General features: G+C 39.5%; 2 non-coding genes and 1 pseudogene across 2 annotated transcripts; all 3 read right to left on the bottom strand.

The window, feature by feature from the left end:
• Window positions 1-28: 28 nt before the first annotated feature.
• Window positions 29-9,507, bottom strand: LOC127010557 (large subunit ribosomal RNA; annotated as a pseudogene).
• Window positions 9,508-9,909: 402 nt separating this feature from the next.
• Window positions 9,910-10,088, bottom strand: LOC127010581 (5.8S ribosomal RNA). Its single transcript, XR_007763313.1, has one exon. It is a non-coding gene; the product is annotated as a 5.8S ribosomal RNA (ribosomal RNA).
• A 1,204-nt stretch (window positions 10,089-11,292) lies between these two features.
• On the bottom strand, window positions 11,293-13,287 carry LOC127010535 (small subunit ribosomal RNA). Its single transcript, XR_007763291.1, has one exon. It is a non-coding gene; the product is annotated as a small subunit ribosomal RNA (ribosomal RNA).
• Between the last annotated feature and the right edge of the window lie 6,296 nt (window positions 13,288-19,583).

Here is a 19,583-nt window from a genome sequence, read left to right as displayed (position 1 = left end):
ACAACAAATAAATTATGCAATTTTATTATCGAATCATCAAGCAAAGGATAAGCTTCAGTGGATCGCAGTATGGCAGCTGCTCAACCACTTACAACACCTTGCCTGTTACAAAAGTCGTTTACAATTGATTCTAGGCTTTGTCATTGTATTAAATAATGCTTTTATATGTAACTAGCGCGGCATCAGGTGATCAAAGATCCTCCCAATTTACTATGTTACAAATTACATTGGCATCACATCCATTGTCGTTTAAAAAGTAAATTATAAACTTTAAATGGTTTAGAAGCCATACAATGCAAATTGCCCCTTATTTATCATTGCAGTCCAGCACGGATACGACCTTAGAGGCGTTCAGGCATAATCCAACGGACGTAGCGTCATACCACTGTTCGCTCGAACAAGTATTGTGCCATTGGTCCGTACCTGCGGTTCCTCTCGTACTACGCAGGAATGCTGTCGCAACAACGTTTTGTCATTAGTAGGGTAAAACTAACCTGTCTCACGACGGTCTAAACCCAGCTCACGTTCCCTTGCATGGGTGAACAATCCAACGCTTGGTGAATTTTGCTTCACAATGATAGGAAGAGCCGACATCGAAGGATCAAAAAGCGACGTCGCTATGAACGCTTGGCCGCCACAAGCCAGTTATCCCTATGGTAACTTTTCTGACACCTCTTGTTAAAAACTCTTTAAACCAAAAGGATCGATAGGCCGAGCTTTTGCTGTCCCTGTGTGTACTGAACACCGAGATCAAGTCAGCATTTGCCCTTTTGCTCTATGTGTGGTTTCTGTCCGCACTGAGCTGGCCTTGGGACACCTCCGTTATTATTTGAGAGATGTACCGCCCCAGTCAAACTCCCTACCTGGCAATGTCCTTGAATTGGATCATACCTGAGTAATTGGAGTTATACCAAATTTTCAAATCAAAAATACATAAATGCACCGTTTTATTAAAGAATTTGTTTGCGATTATATAACAAACTCGTGATACTTTGATCAAGAAGCTTGCATCAAAACCCAATACCATAAGATATAATAAATATATCCGTATAATGGCTAGGAAATGATACACGTTCCATTTAATCAAGTAAGTAAGGAAACAATAAGAGTAGTGGTATTTCATTGGCGATACCAAACCGAGGTCTAATATCTCCCACTTATTCTACACCTCTTATGTCTCCTTACACTGCCAGATTAGAGTCAAGCTCAAAAGGGTCTTCTTTCCCCGCTAATTATTCCAAGCCCGTTCCCTTGGCTGTGGTTTCGCTAGATAGTAGATAGGGACAGTGTGGGAATCGGATCCCTCCGAACTTATTTAACGTGGCGTGTTCCACACTAAAGGGATTACAACCACGGCACTCACATATGCCCACTTTGGAGCATATAGTGCAGCGGGTCTAGGTTAAGCGCCAGACCAACGCCCCGGACTAGAAGCTATAGCTATGTACATAGCAACCACCCCAGTAGCAATTTAAGTACTTGCTTGTCGGGCAAGCACTTCCCCTTGCGTTGGGGCGAGATCTATCTAAAATCTCTACTGTTCTTTGGGTCGCAGCACCCGAGTTGTATAAACGCAACATCCACGTCGAGCCCGGGGACTCTACCCGCGATATAGGTGTCAACCACAGCCACCACGAAACTCCCACAAGGGGGCCGACCTCAATGAGCAGCCTTGGATAACTGCTCAACCCGTGGTACCGAAAATTACAGGCTCGGTGGGCCTCACCCCTTCAGCTCCGACAAGCTCGGATGGGGCAACCATGTCATATTAGTCGCCTCCTACGACAAGCAATGACAGACTGTGGCAGTATTCTTCGCTGCTACCACACGGCAGGGATGAGGACTAAGAGTCCCTCCTCCGGTTGAACGCCTCCTCGGCAAACGCTGTAAGCCTTCTGGTCTTCTCCTGATCCGCTAGTATGCCATCGAATCCAATCCATCTTTCGCCAACTTGCTGCACACCAAGTCCATCGAGGTCTCGCAAATCTTCATAGTTCGGGCAGTCGCATAGAACATGTTGCCAGTCCTCATATGGGTCGCCACATGAGCATGCGGCAGTGCCCGACGCTCTGACACCAAACAGAAATGCGTTTAGCGATCCATGTCCTGTAAGCAAGAATCCGGTACGCATCGTGAATCCAAAGTTAGGATCGCGATAGGCAAATTCGACATCCGGGATGAACTTGTAGGTCACCCGGCCGGATGACTCTACGCTATCCCATCTGTCTTGCCACGCGTGCAGTATGCACTGCTCAGTACGCACCTTCATCTGCCCTCGGCTAAGACTTGTGAGGTCCTCGCCATAACACAGATCGTACTCCTCCAACGGGTATCCACGCTTAAGCTTGTATTTGGCTGCCACTTGCTTGGCGACCAAATCAAGCGGGGGAGCGCCAGCAAGAACCTGCAGTGCCACAGTAGACACTGTTCGGCAAACCGGGAGGCTACCAAGCAGGATGAGCCTCTGGCAAGAAAGAAGTCGCTTCCTGGCCACTACTTCCTGCGTCGTATCGACATACCATATCGGGGCACCAAATAGCACACAGGGTACCATGAGTCCGGCATAGATGGTCCGCTTGGCTCGAGGACTGAATCCCCAGTCTGCTCGAAGCACACGCACCAATGCTCCAACGACTCCGGTCATTCGCTGCTTGAGCGAGGTGAAGTGCTTGGAGAATTTCAAGCATTCTTCGACCGTGATGCCAAGATACCGGCAGCTGCTTACATACGGCAAGCTTGCTCCAGCAAGCTTGACCGCTGGGGGCCGACTAAGCACACCCGAAGGATTACGTGCCAAAGGTGGGCGGGCGTTCTCCTTAAGCAGCATTATCACCGTCTTGCTGGTGGAGACGGCAACGCCGACTTCCATCCCCCACGCTTCTACGATGGACATTAGCTGCGCTCCTTTTGTCTCTAGCACGCTTCGGGATTCTCCCTCGACGAGAAGCAGCAGGTCATCCGCGTACGCGCTCAAGGCGCAGTACGACTCAAGGCGTCGGAGCAGAACGTCCATCAGCAAGTCCCATATAAATGGGCCGCTGATTGATCCCTGCGGACAGCCTCTAGTTACGGGAACATTAACTGCCTCGTAACTGCTTCGGATCACTGCGCTTCTGCCTGAGAAAAAGCTCTGCCACAAGCCCATCTCTCGGCATCCCAGTTCGGCTAATCGGCGCAATGCAGCACTCCATTCCACGTTGTCAAAGGCTCCCTTGAAGTCCACGAAAATTCCGAGCACGTATTTCGCCGGGCTGGCATGAACACTGCTCTTAACGTGCATCCAAGCGTCCTCCACACAACGTCCTTGGCGAAATCCGAATTGCCATCTACAGCCTTCCGGAAGAACTTCCCTCACACGATCCACCATAATGGCCTCGAGCACCTTGCCAAAAACCGGCAGCAGGCAAATTCCGCGATATGACGACGGTTCGCACTTGTCCTTGTCGGGTCCCTTGAGCAGTGCCACTACACGTGGGCATTTCCACTCTGCGGGGAAGTACCCCGACCGGACGCAGTTTGAATACAGCACCGTCAGATGCTGAGGTATGGCACGCCACACAGCCTTGCAAATCGTCCCGTTGATACCGTCCATGCCAGGCGAGCGCTTGCTCTTCAACCTGGCGACACAAGCATCAACTTCCGAGACATTCAAGGGCGGTGGGATTTCCTCCACGGGGGCAATCGGTGCGTCAGACTCCGCAGCTGGGAAAAAGTTGCGGAGGAGCACTCGCGCACAGTCACTCCAATTGGTGACCAGCTCGCCATTCACGCGGAGGCACCCAATCTCCGTCCGTCTCTTGCGACCTCGGCACATCTTGTAGACGCGCCCCCAGGGATCGTGCGAGTTTTCTCCCACGATGCGTCTCCAGCTGTTCTCCTTGGTCCTCACGATAAGCTTCCTGTAGTCGGCTGTGGCAAGCCTCAGCTCCACTACAGTCAGCTCGGCCACGTCATCATGCTGATGGCGTCTGGCATCCTGAAGACGGCGCCTGAGTCTCCTGACTTGGCGGCGCTTTGCGCAAAGGTCAGCGGTCCACCAACTTACCCTCGTTCTCGGCTGTCCGGGCGTTCTCCTTCCCAACGCAAGGTCGCACACATCGTGCACCATCCTGCGGAGTCTAGACACTTGTTGGTCCAGCGGCAATCCTTGGAAGTCTTCCGGAATCTCGGCTGCCCTATTCACCAATTCCTGTTCGAACAGACGCCAACGTGCATTGGAGAAGTTCCAGGACGGTACCGGAGATAATCTCCCAACGGCATTCGCGGTCGAGGTGCTGGCCACAACGGAAATTACGTTGTGGTCACTCAATTCCCACTCGTCCACTCTCCACTCATATGTGGCTAGCATATGTCCTGCTGAGTTGGCGAATGTCACGTCGATATCGCTGTGCGATCTTATGTTATCGAACGTGTAGCTTTGACTAGGTTGGTTCAAGACCACCGCTCCCTTCGTCAGCATCCACTCGGACAGCAGCTCACCCCGGGAGTAGTTAGTTAGTCCCTCCGGTCGAGGAGGGAGTTTACTAAACCACATGGGGGACGCTGCGTTCGCGTCAAGTCCGAAGATTGCTGGAGTACTGCTGGCCAGCAGCAGGACAGAATCCAAGTACCTTAGGTACGACTGGAGGTTGTAGCTGTATTCATCCGGTTGCGGGTTCGGTCTACCATTTGGTCTGCTATCGAACTGGCAGTATGCGGCGCAAAGGAAGATTGAGCCAAAACTTCCTTTAATGCACACACACACGCCGTAGTTGTTGGTGAGCGGCTCCACTGGCATGCAGATGACATCCTGGTGGCTGACAAAGATGGCTGCCTTCCCTCGCCGATCGACGAAGCTTCGCACTCCATCCGGCAACACGTCTATCCTCTCGTCACCTGCGTAAGGCTCCTGAACCAGTGCGAACAGACTCTTGCTTTCAAGCAACCGGACTCCGAGCTCGATGGTCGCCGCTCGTCCTCGACCACAGTTTGCTTGGATGAACCTAAACATTAATGTCTAGAGTTCACCCTCGCAAGCACTGCCGCATATACGGGACATCCCGGGGACAGCATGTGGTGTCCCGACGGGTAGCCCTTAAACCGGCAGTTCCGGCAGTCCACCGGCTTCTGGCACTCGCGTGCACTGTGGCCAGTTTGTCCGCACTGTCGGCAGACATTCTCCTTATACCGGCAGTCCTTCACCTTGTGGTCGAAACCCACGCACCTGTGGCATGCGTAAGTGCGCACCAACGCCCGGCAGTTGTACGCAAACCAGCCAATGTACGCCTTGCCGCCGTCAAGCACGTCGAGGGCCGTGGTGCTGACTTCCAGCGTCACATTTACAGTGGCGCCATCCGCCTGCGACCACGATTTCTCTAGCCGCACCTGCTTTTTGAAGGCCTCCAGGTCCATTCGGTCTGCGAAGTTGTTTTTAAACAACTCGCTCATAAAATCAGCCGGTGGCGTCGCAGTATCAACATTGCTGACCAGAACTTTTGGAGTCTGGGCTGGGCTTTGCTTCACCTCCAAGCCAGCTTCTGCAAACTTCCTATTTGCCACAACCTTCCTTATTTCCCCGGACGACGGGGTGCGGATAATGGCACCGCCACGCGCCAGTCCTCTGACTTCGTGTAGACGGACTCCTAGTGAAGGAGCAATCTCCTTCCGCACCTTTTCAGCCAGCTGCTGCCCCAAAATATTCGGGTCTGAGCTGTGAACCACAGCCGACCAGGTCTCGCGCGGCTTCCTCGGCATCGGGACCGGCACGGCAGGGGGCATGACAGAGGACACCGGCAGGCTGGGGTACGCAGTGGCATACACCGAGGGCATATGGGCGGCTCCATGTTGGATAGTCGGCGGTGGCGGCGGTGGCGGCGGTGGCGGCGTTGGCAGCGGCGTCCTCTTCATTTGCTTCCACCGGTCCTCCAAAATCGCATTGCGCACCGTGAGCGCCGAGATCAGGGCCTCGTACTTTGCGGCGACTCTGAGTAACTCCCTCGTTGAGCTTCGTCCCAGGCAGGTGGTGACGTCCAGCACGATCTCCGACCTAATTTTCGCGATCTCCGCGGAAATTCGGCCGAGGCCACCTCTCACGATCTCCATTGCCTCGAGCTCCTCTACGCATTCTCCTTCTCCGGTGGCAGCGGCGCCAGCAGCGGCGCCAGCTGCGACGCCGACGCAGGCATCGGCAGAGGAGGCAGCGGGGACAGTGCCAGCAGCGGGGACGATGGCAGCAACGGGAGCCGGCGGCGGCGGCATCTCCAGCGATGACAGCGTCTTCTCCACAAGTTGCTTCGGTCCACCACTGCCTCCGTCGATGGCCACATACTTGGCCTGTGAGGCATCCCTCGCAGCTGCACCTCTGCCACGCTTTCCCTTCGACCGACCCTGCCTATCACGGCTAACACTGCCGCTACGACTGCTCGCAGACTCACTGCCCGAGCATCCACCTGCCGTCTCCATCGGAGATGGAGCCATTTTCCTCCTACCACCAAACTTACTCGAGCAAGTACACTTACCCGATACGCAAGTTTAGCCGGTACACACACCCGCTAGAACAGCTGACTGCGAGAGAGAAAGCTCGCTCTCGCCGCTTTTGCTCTCACGAAAGTTCTCGCGGCTGCACTCACCCACGCGCACGTGTGGAAATTTTCCAAAAAGGAAAACGGCGATTTCCACTCTTACCGCTCACTTTTCAAAATTGTTTTTACACAGGCGTCTTCCTTGCACTAAACTGCGAATTTTAGTCCAATTTCGAGCTCTGTACACCCAGAAATAACTTTGAAATGACCGTTTGATTGGGACCACGAGAAAACACACGTCCGTCGTTAATCCATTCATGCGCGTCACTAATTAGATGACGAGGCATTTGGCTACCTTAAGAGAGTCATAGTTACTCCCGCCGTTGACCCGCGCTTACTTGAATTTCTTCACTTTGACATTCAGAGCACTGGGCAGAAATCACATTGTGTCAACACCCGCTAGGGCCATCACAATGCTTTGTTTTAATTAGACAGTCGGATTCCCCAAGTCCGTGCCAGTTCTGAATTGATTGTTAATTGATAATCGTTATAATTAATAAGAACTAATTGGTTTAACCCAATTAGTATTCTTAAAAATTTTAGCAAGAAAGTTCCACAATTGGCTACGTAACTAAACTATCCGGGGAACAAGTAACTAACATAAATGCTAGAAACTCTATTTACCCAGAACGAGCACATAAACCATGTTATTGTTTCCCAATCAAGCCCGACTATCTCAATCTTCAGAGCCAATCCTTATCCCGAAGTTACGGATCTAATTTGCCGACTTCCCTTACCTACATTATTCTATCGACTAGAGACTCTTCACCTTGGAGACCAGCTGCGGATATTGGTACGGCCTGTTGAGAAGTTTGCGTGTCCCCACCATAAATTTTCAAGGTCCGAGGAGAAAATATCGACACAACAGTATATGTCATGCTCTTCTAGCCCATCTACCATATCTCTCTGCGAAAGACTTCCATGGTAGTACGGCTATAAAACAGAAAAGAAAACTCTTCCGATATCTCTCGACGGCTTCTTTATGGTCGTTCCTGTTGCCAGGATGAGCACGAGGCCCATATTTAATAACAAACGGATACTCAACAGGTTACGGAATTGGAACCGTATTCCCTTTCGTTCAAAATTATTCAAGTATATTAATTTAGCTAGATTTTATATAATATATATATTTGTTTGGCATTTGTATTTTACTTGAAAATTTTCGGCTTTCGCCTTGAACTTAGGACCGACTAACTCGTGATCAACCACTGTTCACACGAAACCCTTCTCCACTTCAGTCCTCCAAGGTCTCATTCGATTATTTGCTACTACCACCAAGATCTGTACCAATGGCAGCTCCATGCAGGCTTACGCCAAACACTTCTACGCATACCATTGTACCTTCCTACTCACTAAAGTTTCAAAATTTATATTACAAGTAATATAAATCATCTACTTTAGCGGTAATGTATAGGTATACAACTTAAGCGCCATCCATTTTAAGGGCTAGTTGCTTCGGCAGGTGAGTTGTTACACACTCCTTAGCGGATTTCGACTTCCATGATCACCGTCCTGCTGTTTTAAGCAACCAACGCCTTTCATGGTATCTGCATGAGTTGTTAATTTGGGCACCGTAACATTACGTTTGGTTCATCCCACAGCGCCAGTTCTGCTTACCAAAAGTGGCCCACTGGGCACATTATATCATAACCTTGAACTTCATATCAAGAAAGTTAAGGTTCTTACCCATTTAAAGTTTGAGAATAGGTTAAGATCGTTTCGACCCTAAGGCCTCTAATCATTCGCTTTACCAGATAAGATTATTTTATATAATATTAAAATGCACCAGCTATCCTGAGGGAAACTTCGGAAGGAACCAGCTACTAGATGGTTCGATTGGTCTTTCGCCCCTATACTCAATTCTGACAATCGATTTGCACGTCAGAACTGTTTCGGTCTTCCATCAGGGTTTCCCCTGACTTCAACCTGATCAAGTATAGTTCACCATCTTTCGGGTCACAGCATATATGCTCAAGGTACGTTCCAGTTAGAGGCATAAATAATATAAATATCATTATACATAACTATATAGAACGCCCCGGGATTGTGTTAATTAGCTATAAATAGTTAAAAAACTAATCCCATTATTAGTCAAGTTAATTACGCTATTAGGTTTATATCCCAATAACTTGCACATATGTTAGACTCCTTGGTCCGTGTTTCAAGACGGGTCCCGAAGGTATCCTGAATCTTTCGCATTGTTAATCCTACAAGTGCATATAATAAACACAAAAATCAATGATAATTATGCCATTATATAATTCCGAAAAATTAACGCACTGTATTCATATAAATCTATCAGCACTTTATCAAATTAATAACATTTATTCTGTGTTAAAATGCAAGCAAATTAATTTGAATAAACTATAAGTTATATTTTATGATAAATTTGGTATGCTAATAGATTACAATGTCCTTATATGGAAAAAATGCACACTATTATCATAATATTGTTTAAATATTACAATTCTAATGATGAATTTTCCATAACGGATATTCAGGTTCATCGGGCTTAACCTCTAAGCAGTTTCACGTACTGTTTAACTCTCTATTCAGAGTTCTTTTCAACTTTCCCTCACGGTACTTGTTTACTATCGGTCTCATGGTTATATTTAGTTTTAGATGGAGTTTACCACCCACTTAGTGCTGCACTATCAAGCAACACGACTCTTTGGAAACATCATCTAGTAATCATTAACGTTATACGGGCCTGGCACCCTCTATGGGTAAATGGCCTCATTTAAGAAGGACTTAAATCGTTAATTTCTCATACTAGAATATTGACGCTCCATACACTGCATCTCACATTTGCCATATAGACAAAGTGACTTAGTGCTGAACTGATTTCTTTTCGCTCGCCGCTACTAAGAAAATCCTTGTTAGTTTCTTTTCCTCCCCTAATTAATATGCTTAAATTCAGGGGGTAGTCCCATATGAGTTGAGGTTGTGTATAACTTTTATATGCAATTAATTCTTTATATATAATGATAAAACATTTTATTAAATTCGTTATATTAATAATATCTGTATATAAATGGCATTTGTTTGATTTAACGAATCAACGAAGAACAATAATATTGTCAACGGTTTTCTATTTTCTAATCATTAATAAGAGACAATTCTAGATAAATTTTTATGCTAGACATTTCTCAGTATCATTTGATTGAAAAAGAAAATATTTCTCTTCGTTTTTCACATTCAAATTATTTACTAATGTGAGATAATGTTTTTCATATATTTTTTAATATTATGAATAAAATAATTAAATTATTATTATCCAATAATATACCATATGCTTATAAAATTTCATTATAAAATTTGTATAAGCAACTTAATTAGCATAGTCTTACAACCCTCAACCATATGTAGTCCAAGCAGCACTATAAAATTAATTAAAGTACATAACAGCATGGACTGCGATATGCGTTCAAAATGTCGATGTTCATGTGTCCTGCAGTTCACACGATGACGCACAGTTTGCTGCGTTCTTCATCGACCCATGAGCCGAGTGATCCACCGCTTAGAGTTTTATAAATTGGTTTCTTAATTTTGTCAAATATGTTTTTATTGAAAGAAATTAAAAATACACCATTTTACTGGCATATATCAATTCCTTCAATAAATTTATTTTTATACCTAAAACGAATGCTGCGAAATGTCTTAGTTTTATATAACCAATATATATCAAAGTATTTCTTTTTAAATTGCATTTATTGTAAATAAATATATATATATATATATATTAATACTTTTTAGCGATATAAATTGAAATTTATATAAAACATTAACCTGTATAAAACCAGGTACAACATTGTACATTTTAGGTTGTTGCATTATCCAATGTATGCGCATAACTGAGATGAACAATACATATCGCAACGCGTGTATATTATGGTCCATATACACACAGTATTTTAATTGTGTTTATATACAATAATAATTTAATATTATTATTTTAATAATTCGATTTGCTTGTTCGAATTTTTATTTGTTTGTTTTGGCTGCTTATTATTTCTCTCATATGTATTAAATACAATATATAATTTTAATATTTGCATTATTTCGATTTGCTTGTTCGAAATTTCATTTGATCTATATTAGATCATATACATTTTGGCAATTCATATTTTATTTGTATTACTATAATGTATTTATTATAATATAAACAAATATTTTATTAACGGTAAGGATATACAATAATAATTTAATATTATTATTTTAATAATTCGATTTGCTTGTTCGAATTTTTATTTGTTTGCTTTGGCTGCTTATTATTTCTCTCATATGTATTAAATACAATATATAATTTTAATATTTGCATTATTTCGATTTGCTTGTTCGAAATTTTATTTGATCTATATTAGATCTCATATACATTTTGGCAATTCATATTTTATTTGTATTATTATAATGTATTTATTATAATATAAACAAATATTTTATTAACGGTAAGGATATACAATAATAATTTAATATTATTATTTTAATAATTCGATTTGCTTGTTCGAATTTTTATTTGTTTGCTTTGGCTGCTTATTAATTTCTCTCATATGTATTAAATACAATATATAATTTTAATATTTGCATTATTTCGATTTGCTTGTTCGAAATTTCATTTGATCTATAATAGATCTCATATACATTTTGGCAATTCATATTTTATTTGTAATACTATAATGTATTTATTATAATATAAACAAATATTTTATTAACGGTAAGGATATTAAAACATTAATGATCCTTCCGCAGGTTCACCTACGGAAACCTTGTTACGACTTTTACTTCCTCTAAATAATCAAGTTCGGTCAACTTTTGCGAAACAACCGTAACACGCAAGGCGTCACAGTGATCACGTCCGGAGACCTCACTAAATAATTCAATCGGTAGTAGCGACGGGCGGTGTGTACAAAGGGCAGGGACGTAATCAATGCGAGTTAATGACTCACACTTACTGGGAATTCCAAGTTCATGTGAACAGTTTCAGTTCACAATCCCAAGCATGAAAGTGGTTCAGCGGTTTACCCGGACCTCTCGGTCTAGGAAATACACGTTGATACTTTCATTGTAGCGCGCGTGCAGCCCAGGACATCTAAGGGCATCACAGACCTGTTATTGCTCAATCTCATTATTGCTAGACGCAATTTGTCCATTTAAGAAGCTAGTGTCCTTATAATGGGACAAACCAACAGGTACGGCTCCACTTATATAAACACATTCAAACACAATAAACATTTTACTGCCACCATGAATGAAGGCTATATAAGCTTCAACACCATAATCCTGAAGATATCTATTTAATATATTTGAGTCTCGTTCGTTATCGGAATTAACCAGACAAATCACTCCACGAACTAAGAACGGCCATGCACCACCACCCATAGATTCGAGAAAGAGCTATCAATCTGTCTTACACACTTATGTTCGGACCTGGTAAGTTTTCCCGTGTTGAGTCAAATTAAGCCGCAGGCTCCACTCCTGGTGGTGCCCTTCCGTCAATTCCTTTAAGTTTCAGCTTTGCAACCATACTTCCCCCGGAGCCCAAAAGCTTTGGTTTCCCGGGAAGCGACTGAGAGAGCCATAAAAGTAGCTACACCCAATTGCTAGCTGGCATCGTTTATGGTTAGAACTAGGGCGGTATCTGATCGCCTTCGAACCTCTAACTTTCGTTCTTGAATAATGAAAACATCTTTGGCAAATGCTTTCGCTTAAGTTAGTCTTACGACGGTCCAAGAATTTCACCTCTCGCGTCGTAATACTAATGCCCCCAAACTGCTTCTATTAATCATTACCTCTTGATCTGAAAACCAATGAAAGCAGAACAGAGGTCTTATTTCATTATCCCATGCACAGAATATTCAGGCATTTGAAGCCTGCTTTAAGCACTCTAATTTGTTCAAAGTAATTGTACCGGCCCACAATAACACTCGTTTAAGAGCACTAATGCAGGTTTTTAAATAGGAGGAACATATGAAAAAATACAAGTATCTAAGCACATGTAAGAACTCCACCGGTAATACGCTTACATACATAAAGGTATAGTACTAACCACAATTGTAAGTTGTACTACCCGTATGAAGCACAAGTTCAACTACGAACGTTTTAACCGCAACAACTTTAATATACGCTATTGGAGCTGGAATTACCGCGGCTGCTGGCACCAGACTTGCCCTCCAATTGGTCCTTGTTAAAGGATTTAAAGTGTACTCATTCCAATTACAGGGCCTCGGATATGAGTCCTGTATTGTTATTTTTCGTCACTACCTCCCCGAGCTGGGAGTGGGTAATTTACGCGCCTGCTGCCTTCCTTAGATGTGGTAGCCGTTTCTCAGGCTCCCTCTCCGGAATCGAACCCTGATTCCCCGTTACCCGTTGCAACCATGGTAGTCCTAGATACTACCATCAAAAGTTGATAGGGCAGACATTTGAAAGATCTGTCGTCGGTACAAGACCATACGATCTGCATGTTATCTAGAGTTCAACCAATATAACGATCTTGCGATCGCTTGGTTTTAGCCTAATAAAAGCACATGTTCCATAAGGTTCATGTTTTAATTGCATGTATTAGCTCTAGAATTACCACAGTTATCCAAGTAACTGTTAACGATCTAAGGAACCATAACTGATATAATGAGCCTTTTGCGGTTTCACTTTTAATTCGTGTGTACTTAGACATGCATGGCTTAATCTTTGAGACAAGCATATAACTACTGGCAGGATCAACCAGAATAATGTTTTTATTCATATTTCATTCATATTTTTTGAATAGAAATTAGCAATATATATGTTGTTATAGATTTTATTTCTATCGAATACGGCCATTTTTATATAGCATTCGTATACGTTTGTTTTCCAATTTATACTTGTTTCGCCACTAATAATAACAAGTTTTTATTGATGTCAAAAAGAATCATATTCTTTATAAACACAATATTTATTTTTCATATATTTTCTTTATATATGCACATTTCATTCTAAAATATCATTTTTGTTCGACATACATAATATATTGTATCCACACATGTACAATTTTTGTTTAACCAATATAAGATATTGAGTTAATCATTTGTATTTTGACGATAAATTTAAAATTTATCTATATATATCCATATAAGTCTCTGGTAATATATAAAATAGAACCGAGTGTATATATATAATTATTACTACTATATTTATTTCTTAAATAATATATACTTATATATTATTTATATATATACTCTTTATTATATATTATATAATTTCTTAAATAACTCTCTTAATAGCTATTTTTTATTATCAACAATATAAGTTGATATTAATATTGAAAATGTATTCATAATTACATTTTTATATTTCTTTGGTAGACTTTTATGTACTATTATTATTTAATAATACACATATAATATAAATCATGTTAGCCTACCTCCTAAAATTAACGATAAAATTCGGAAACAATTTGTTATTCTATGTACAATAGAAACTTGGCCTTTGTTTCAACGTTATTATCTTTGGGCTTAAAATATTAACCGCGGAGCCAAGTCTCGTATTCAAATAAATGAATAAAGAAACAAATTTGACGGATAATATCTTCTCTACTGACATATGTCAATAGCAGACGGCCGGCCCATTGACCATCCTATAGTAGTTTTTGGACACGCTGTCTCCCATTCGGGTATATTCAATTTACTTTGCCACTCACCCATATAGTGTTCTCTTATATAATAAGACAACGCACTTTTATATTCATTATATGGATATATTGCCTTCCTCATATTTGCCACACCACCTATAGTAGTTTTTGGACACGCTGTCTCCCATTCGGGTATATTCAATTTACTTTGCCACTCACCCATATAGTGTTCTCTTATATAATAAGAAAACGCACTTTTATTTTCATTATATGGATATATTGCCTTCCTCATATTTGCCACACCACCTATAGTAGTTTTTGGACACGCTGTCTCCCATTCGGGTATATTCAATTTACTTTGCCACTCACCCATATAGTGTTCTCTTATATAATAAGAAAACGCACTTTTATTTTCATTATATGGATATATTGCCTTCCTCATATTTGCCACACCACCTATAGTAGTTTTTGGACACGCTGTCTCCCATTCGGGTATATTCAATTCTCTTTGCCACTCACCCTTATAGTATTCTCTTATTTAATAAGAATACTAAAATACTTCTCATATTATAGATGTAATCTATTAACTTCTCAATATCCATACGGTTTATGTATGGTATTGACAAAATCCTATGCATTTGCATAAGATTTATTTTGCCACAATTTATAGTACTAGTGCCGCCCTCACTAGGTATAAATATCTCATTTCGCTAGTAGTGTATGGGCAAATTCTACTAGCTATTCTCATAAATATGTCACTTATATGCCATATCTATACAATTCATGCACTTTTATATGTATATTTGCTATATTATACATTATTATGCCTTATAGGTATTATACCTATAAGCCACATCCATACGATTGCTTAATATAAATATATGTATAATTTTTTATACATATTTTTTTTTTATTTATGTATGGTTTTTTATTCATATCCATATACTGTATTCACTTTTATATGGATATGATTGGCGTTTTATATAGTATTGACAAAATCATAAGTTTGACCAATACGAGGAGAGGTCCGCCAACGACCACCTCCCTATAGGTGTTTTTGGACACGCTGTCTCCCATTCGACTGCTTACTATACTAGGGGCTACCCGCTCCGTATGATATTCTCTCATATAACAAGAGAATGCAAGAAATATTCGTATTTTATGAATATAATCCATTTATTTTTCAATATCCATACGTTTTACTTAGTTTTTTGTACGGTATTGACAAAATCCTATGCATTTGCATAAGATTTATTTTGCCACAATTTATAGTACTAGTGCCGCCCTCACTAGGTATAAATATCTCATTTCGCTAGTAGTGTATGGGGAAATTCTACTAGCTATTCTCATAAATATGTCACTTATATGCCATATCTATACAATTCATGCACTTTTATATGTATATTTGCTATATTATACATTATTATGCCTTATAGGTATTATACCTATAAGCCACATCCATACGATTGCTTAATATAAATATATGTATAATTTTTTATACATATTTTTTTTTTATTTATGTATGGTTTTTTATTCATATCCATATACTGTATTCAATTTTATATGGATATGATTGGCGTTTTATATAGTATTGACAAAATCATAAGTTTGACCAATACGAGGAGAGGTCCGCCAACGACCACCTCCCTATAGGTGTTTTTGGACACGCTGTCTCCCATTCGACTGCTTACTATACTAGGGGCTACCCGCTCCGTATGATATTCTCTCATATAACAAGAGAATGCAAGAAATATTCGTATTTTATGAATATAATCCATTTATTTTTCAATATCCATACGTTTTACTTAGTTTTTTGTACGGTATTGACAAAATCCTATGCATTTGCATAAGATTTATTTTGCCACAATTTATAGTACTAGTGCCGCCCTCACTAGGTATAAATATCTCATTTCGCTAGTAGTGTATGGGCAAATTCTACTAGCTATTCTCATAAATATGTCACTTATATGCCATATCTATACAATTCATGCACTTTTATATGTATATTTGCTATATTATACATTATTATGCCTTATAGGTATTATACCTATAAGCCACATCCATACGATTGCTTAATATAAATATATGTATAATTTTTTATACATATTTTTTTTTATTTATGTATGGTTTTTTATTCATATCCATATACTGTATTCACTTTTATATGGATATGATTGGCGTTTTATATAGTATTGACAAAATCATAAGTTTGACCAATACGAGGAGAGGTCCGCCAACGACCACCTCCCTATAGGTGTTTTTGGACACGCTGTCTCCCATTCGACTGCTTACTATACTAGGGGCTACCCGCTCCGTATGATATTCTCTCATATAACAAGAGAATGCAAGAAATATTCGTATTTTATGAATATAATCCATTTATTTTTCAATATCCATACGTTTTACTTAGTTTTTTGTACGGTATTGACAAAATCCTATGCATTTGCATAAGATTTATTTTGCCACAATTTATAGTACTAGTGCCGCCCTCACTAGGTATAAATATCTCATTTCGCTAGTAGTGTATGGGCAAATTCTACTAGCTATTCTCATAAATATGTCACTTATATGCCATATCTATACAATTCATGCACTTTTATATGTATATTTGCTATATTATACATTATTATGCCTTATAGGTATTATACCTATAAGCCACATCCATACGATTGCTTAATATAAATATATGTATAATTTTTTATACATATTTTTTTTTATTTATGTATGGTTTTTTATTCATATCCATATACTGTATTCACTTTTATATGGATATGATTGGCGTTTTATATAGTATTGACAAAATCATAAGTTTGACCAATACGAGGAGAGGTCCGCCAACGACCACCTCCCTATAGGTGTTTTTGGACACGCTGTCTCCCATTCGACTGCTTACTATACTAGGGGCTGCCCGCTCCGTATGATATTCTCTCGTATAACAAGAGAATGCAAGAAATATTCGTATTTTATGAATATAATCCATTTATTTTTCAATATCCATACGTTTTACTTAGTTTTTTGTACGGTATTGACAAAATCCTATGCATTTGCATAAGATTTATTTTGCCACAATTTATCGTACTAGTGCCGCCCTCACTAGGTATAAATATCTCATTTCGCTAGTAGTGTATGGGCAAATTCTACTAGCTATTCTCATAAATGCCTTCTTTATGCCATATCTATACAATTTATGCACTTTTATATGTATATTTGCTAATATTATACATTATTATGCCTTATAGGTATTATACCTATAAGCCATATACATACGATTTCATTTTTTTATTTATATATGGTTTTGTATTTATAACCATATACCGTATTTACTTTTATAAGGATATGATTGGCGTTTTATATAGTATTGACAAAATTATAAGTTTGACAAACACTTTTTTAAGTCTTTTAGTTAAAATTGTCATTTTTAATTGACTATCTAAACACTAGATATATTTGCACATGGAGCAAAGAGTATAAAAATTGGTCGCGTCACTAATAATATCGCGATACATTTTCACTACCATCAAAATACCACATACGTTTATATGTCCTCTTTATTTAATTTGGTTTCTAAACCTCAGGAATAGTTTTAATTATATGTGCGCTCTAAGTTGAATGAATTTCTTGAATCTCTTTACTTGAATTTCTAAGACTTAAAAATATTTATAAATAGATGTCCTATTGCATAAAATTTTTTTATCGCTTCACTTATAAAATAACGATCCTGCCTTTCTACCTTTGAATAAACATTCATATAAACATGGAGAAAAAAACGTTCGCGTCACTAACAGTATGTGACGATAAAATTTTGCTAACATTAAAAGGAACATATTTTTATATGTCAACTCTTAGTTGAATTGGTCTATTGCTTAAGATTCTAGACCTTAGGAATATTTTTATATTATATGTTTGCCAATCTTCGCGTCACTAAAAAGATGACGATTCATATTGTTATTATTAGATGGTCGAGTTGTACTTATATTGATATGTTAATCAAATTGGTCTCTTACTTGAAAATCTAGACCTTAGGAATATTTTTATATTATATGTTTGCCAATCTTCGCGTCACTAATAAGATGACGATTCATATTGTTATTATTAGATGGTCGAGTTGTACTTATATTGATATGTTAATCAAATTGGTCTCTTACTTGAAAATCTAGACCTTAGGAATATTTGTATATTATATGTTTGCCAATCTTCGCGTCAGTAATAAGATGACGATTCATATTGTTATTATTAGATGGTCGAGTTGTACTTATATTGATATGTTAATCAAATTGGTCTCTTACTTGAAAATCTAGACCTTAGGAATATTTTTATATTATATGTTTGCCAATCTTCGCGTCACTAATAAGATGACGATTCATATTGTTATTATTAGATGGTCGAGTTGTACTTATATTGATATGTTAATCAAATTGGTCTCTTACTTGAAAATCTAGACCTTAGGAATATTTTTATATTATATGTTTGCCAATCTTCGCGTCACTAATAAGATGACGATTCATATTGTTATTATTAGATGGTCGAGTTGTACTTATATTGATATGTTAATCAAATTGGTCTCTTACTTGAAAATCTAGACCTTAGGAATATTTGTATATTATATGTTTGCCAATCTTCGCGTCACTAATAAGATGACGATTCATATTGTTATTATTAGATGGTCGAGTTGTACTTATATTGATATGTTATTCAAATTGGTCTCTTACTTGAAAATCTAGACCTTAGGAATATTTTTATATTATATGTTTGCCAATCTTCGCGTCACTAATAAGATGACGATTCATATTGTTATTATTAGATGGTCGAGTTGTACTTATATTGATATGTTAATCAAATTGGTCTCTTACTTGAAAATCTAGACCTTAGGAATATTTTTATATTATATGTTTGCCAATCTTCGCGTCACTAATAAGATGACGATTCATATTATTATTAGATGGTCGAGTTGTACTTATATTGATATGTTAATCAAATTGGTCTCTTACTTGAAAATCTAGACCTTAGGAATATTTTTATATTATATGTTTGCCAATCTTCGCGTCACTAATAAGATGACGATTCATATTGTTATTATTAGATGGTCGAGTTGTACTTATATTGATATGTTAATCAAATTGGTCTCTTACTTGAAAATCTAGACCTTAGGAATATTTTTATATTATATGTTTGCCAATCTTCGCGTCACTAATAAGATGACGATTCATATTGTTATTATTAGATGGTCGAGTTGTACTTATATTGATATGTTAATCAAATTGGTCTCTTACTTGAAAATCTAGACCTTAGGAATGTAATATATAAAGGATTAAAAATTCGCCACAAAGCCAAGCAAACAATCAATGCATACAAATAGATTGTTGGTTGAACTTTATATAAGAAGTTCAACACAACAAATAAATTATGCAATTTTATTA

The sequence above is a fragment of the Drosophila biarmipes genome, chromosome X, assembly GCF_025231255.1.
Source record: "Drosophila biarmipes strain raj3 chromosome X, RU_DBia_V1.1, whole genome shotgun sequence".
NCBI classification, from domain to species: Eukaryota; Metazoa; Arthropoda; class Insecta; order Diptera; family Drosophilidae; genus Drosophila; species Drosophila biarmipes.
This window is presented reverse-complemented; position numbering and strand designations above follow the sequence as displayed.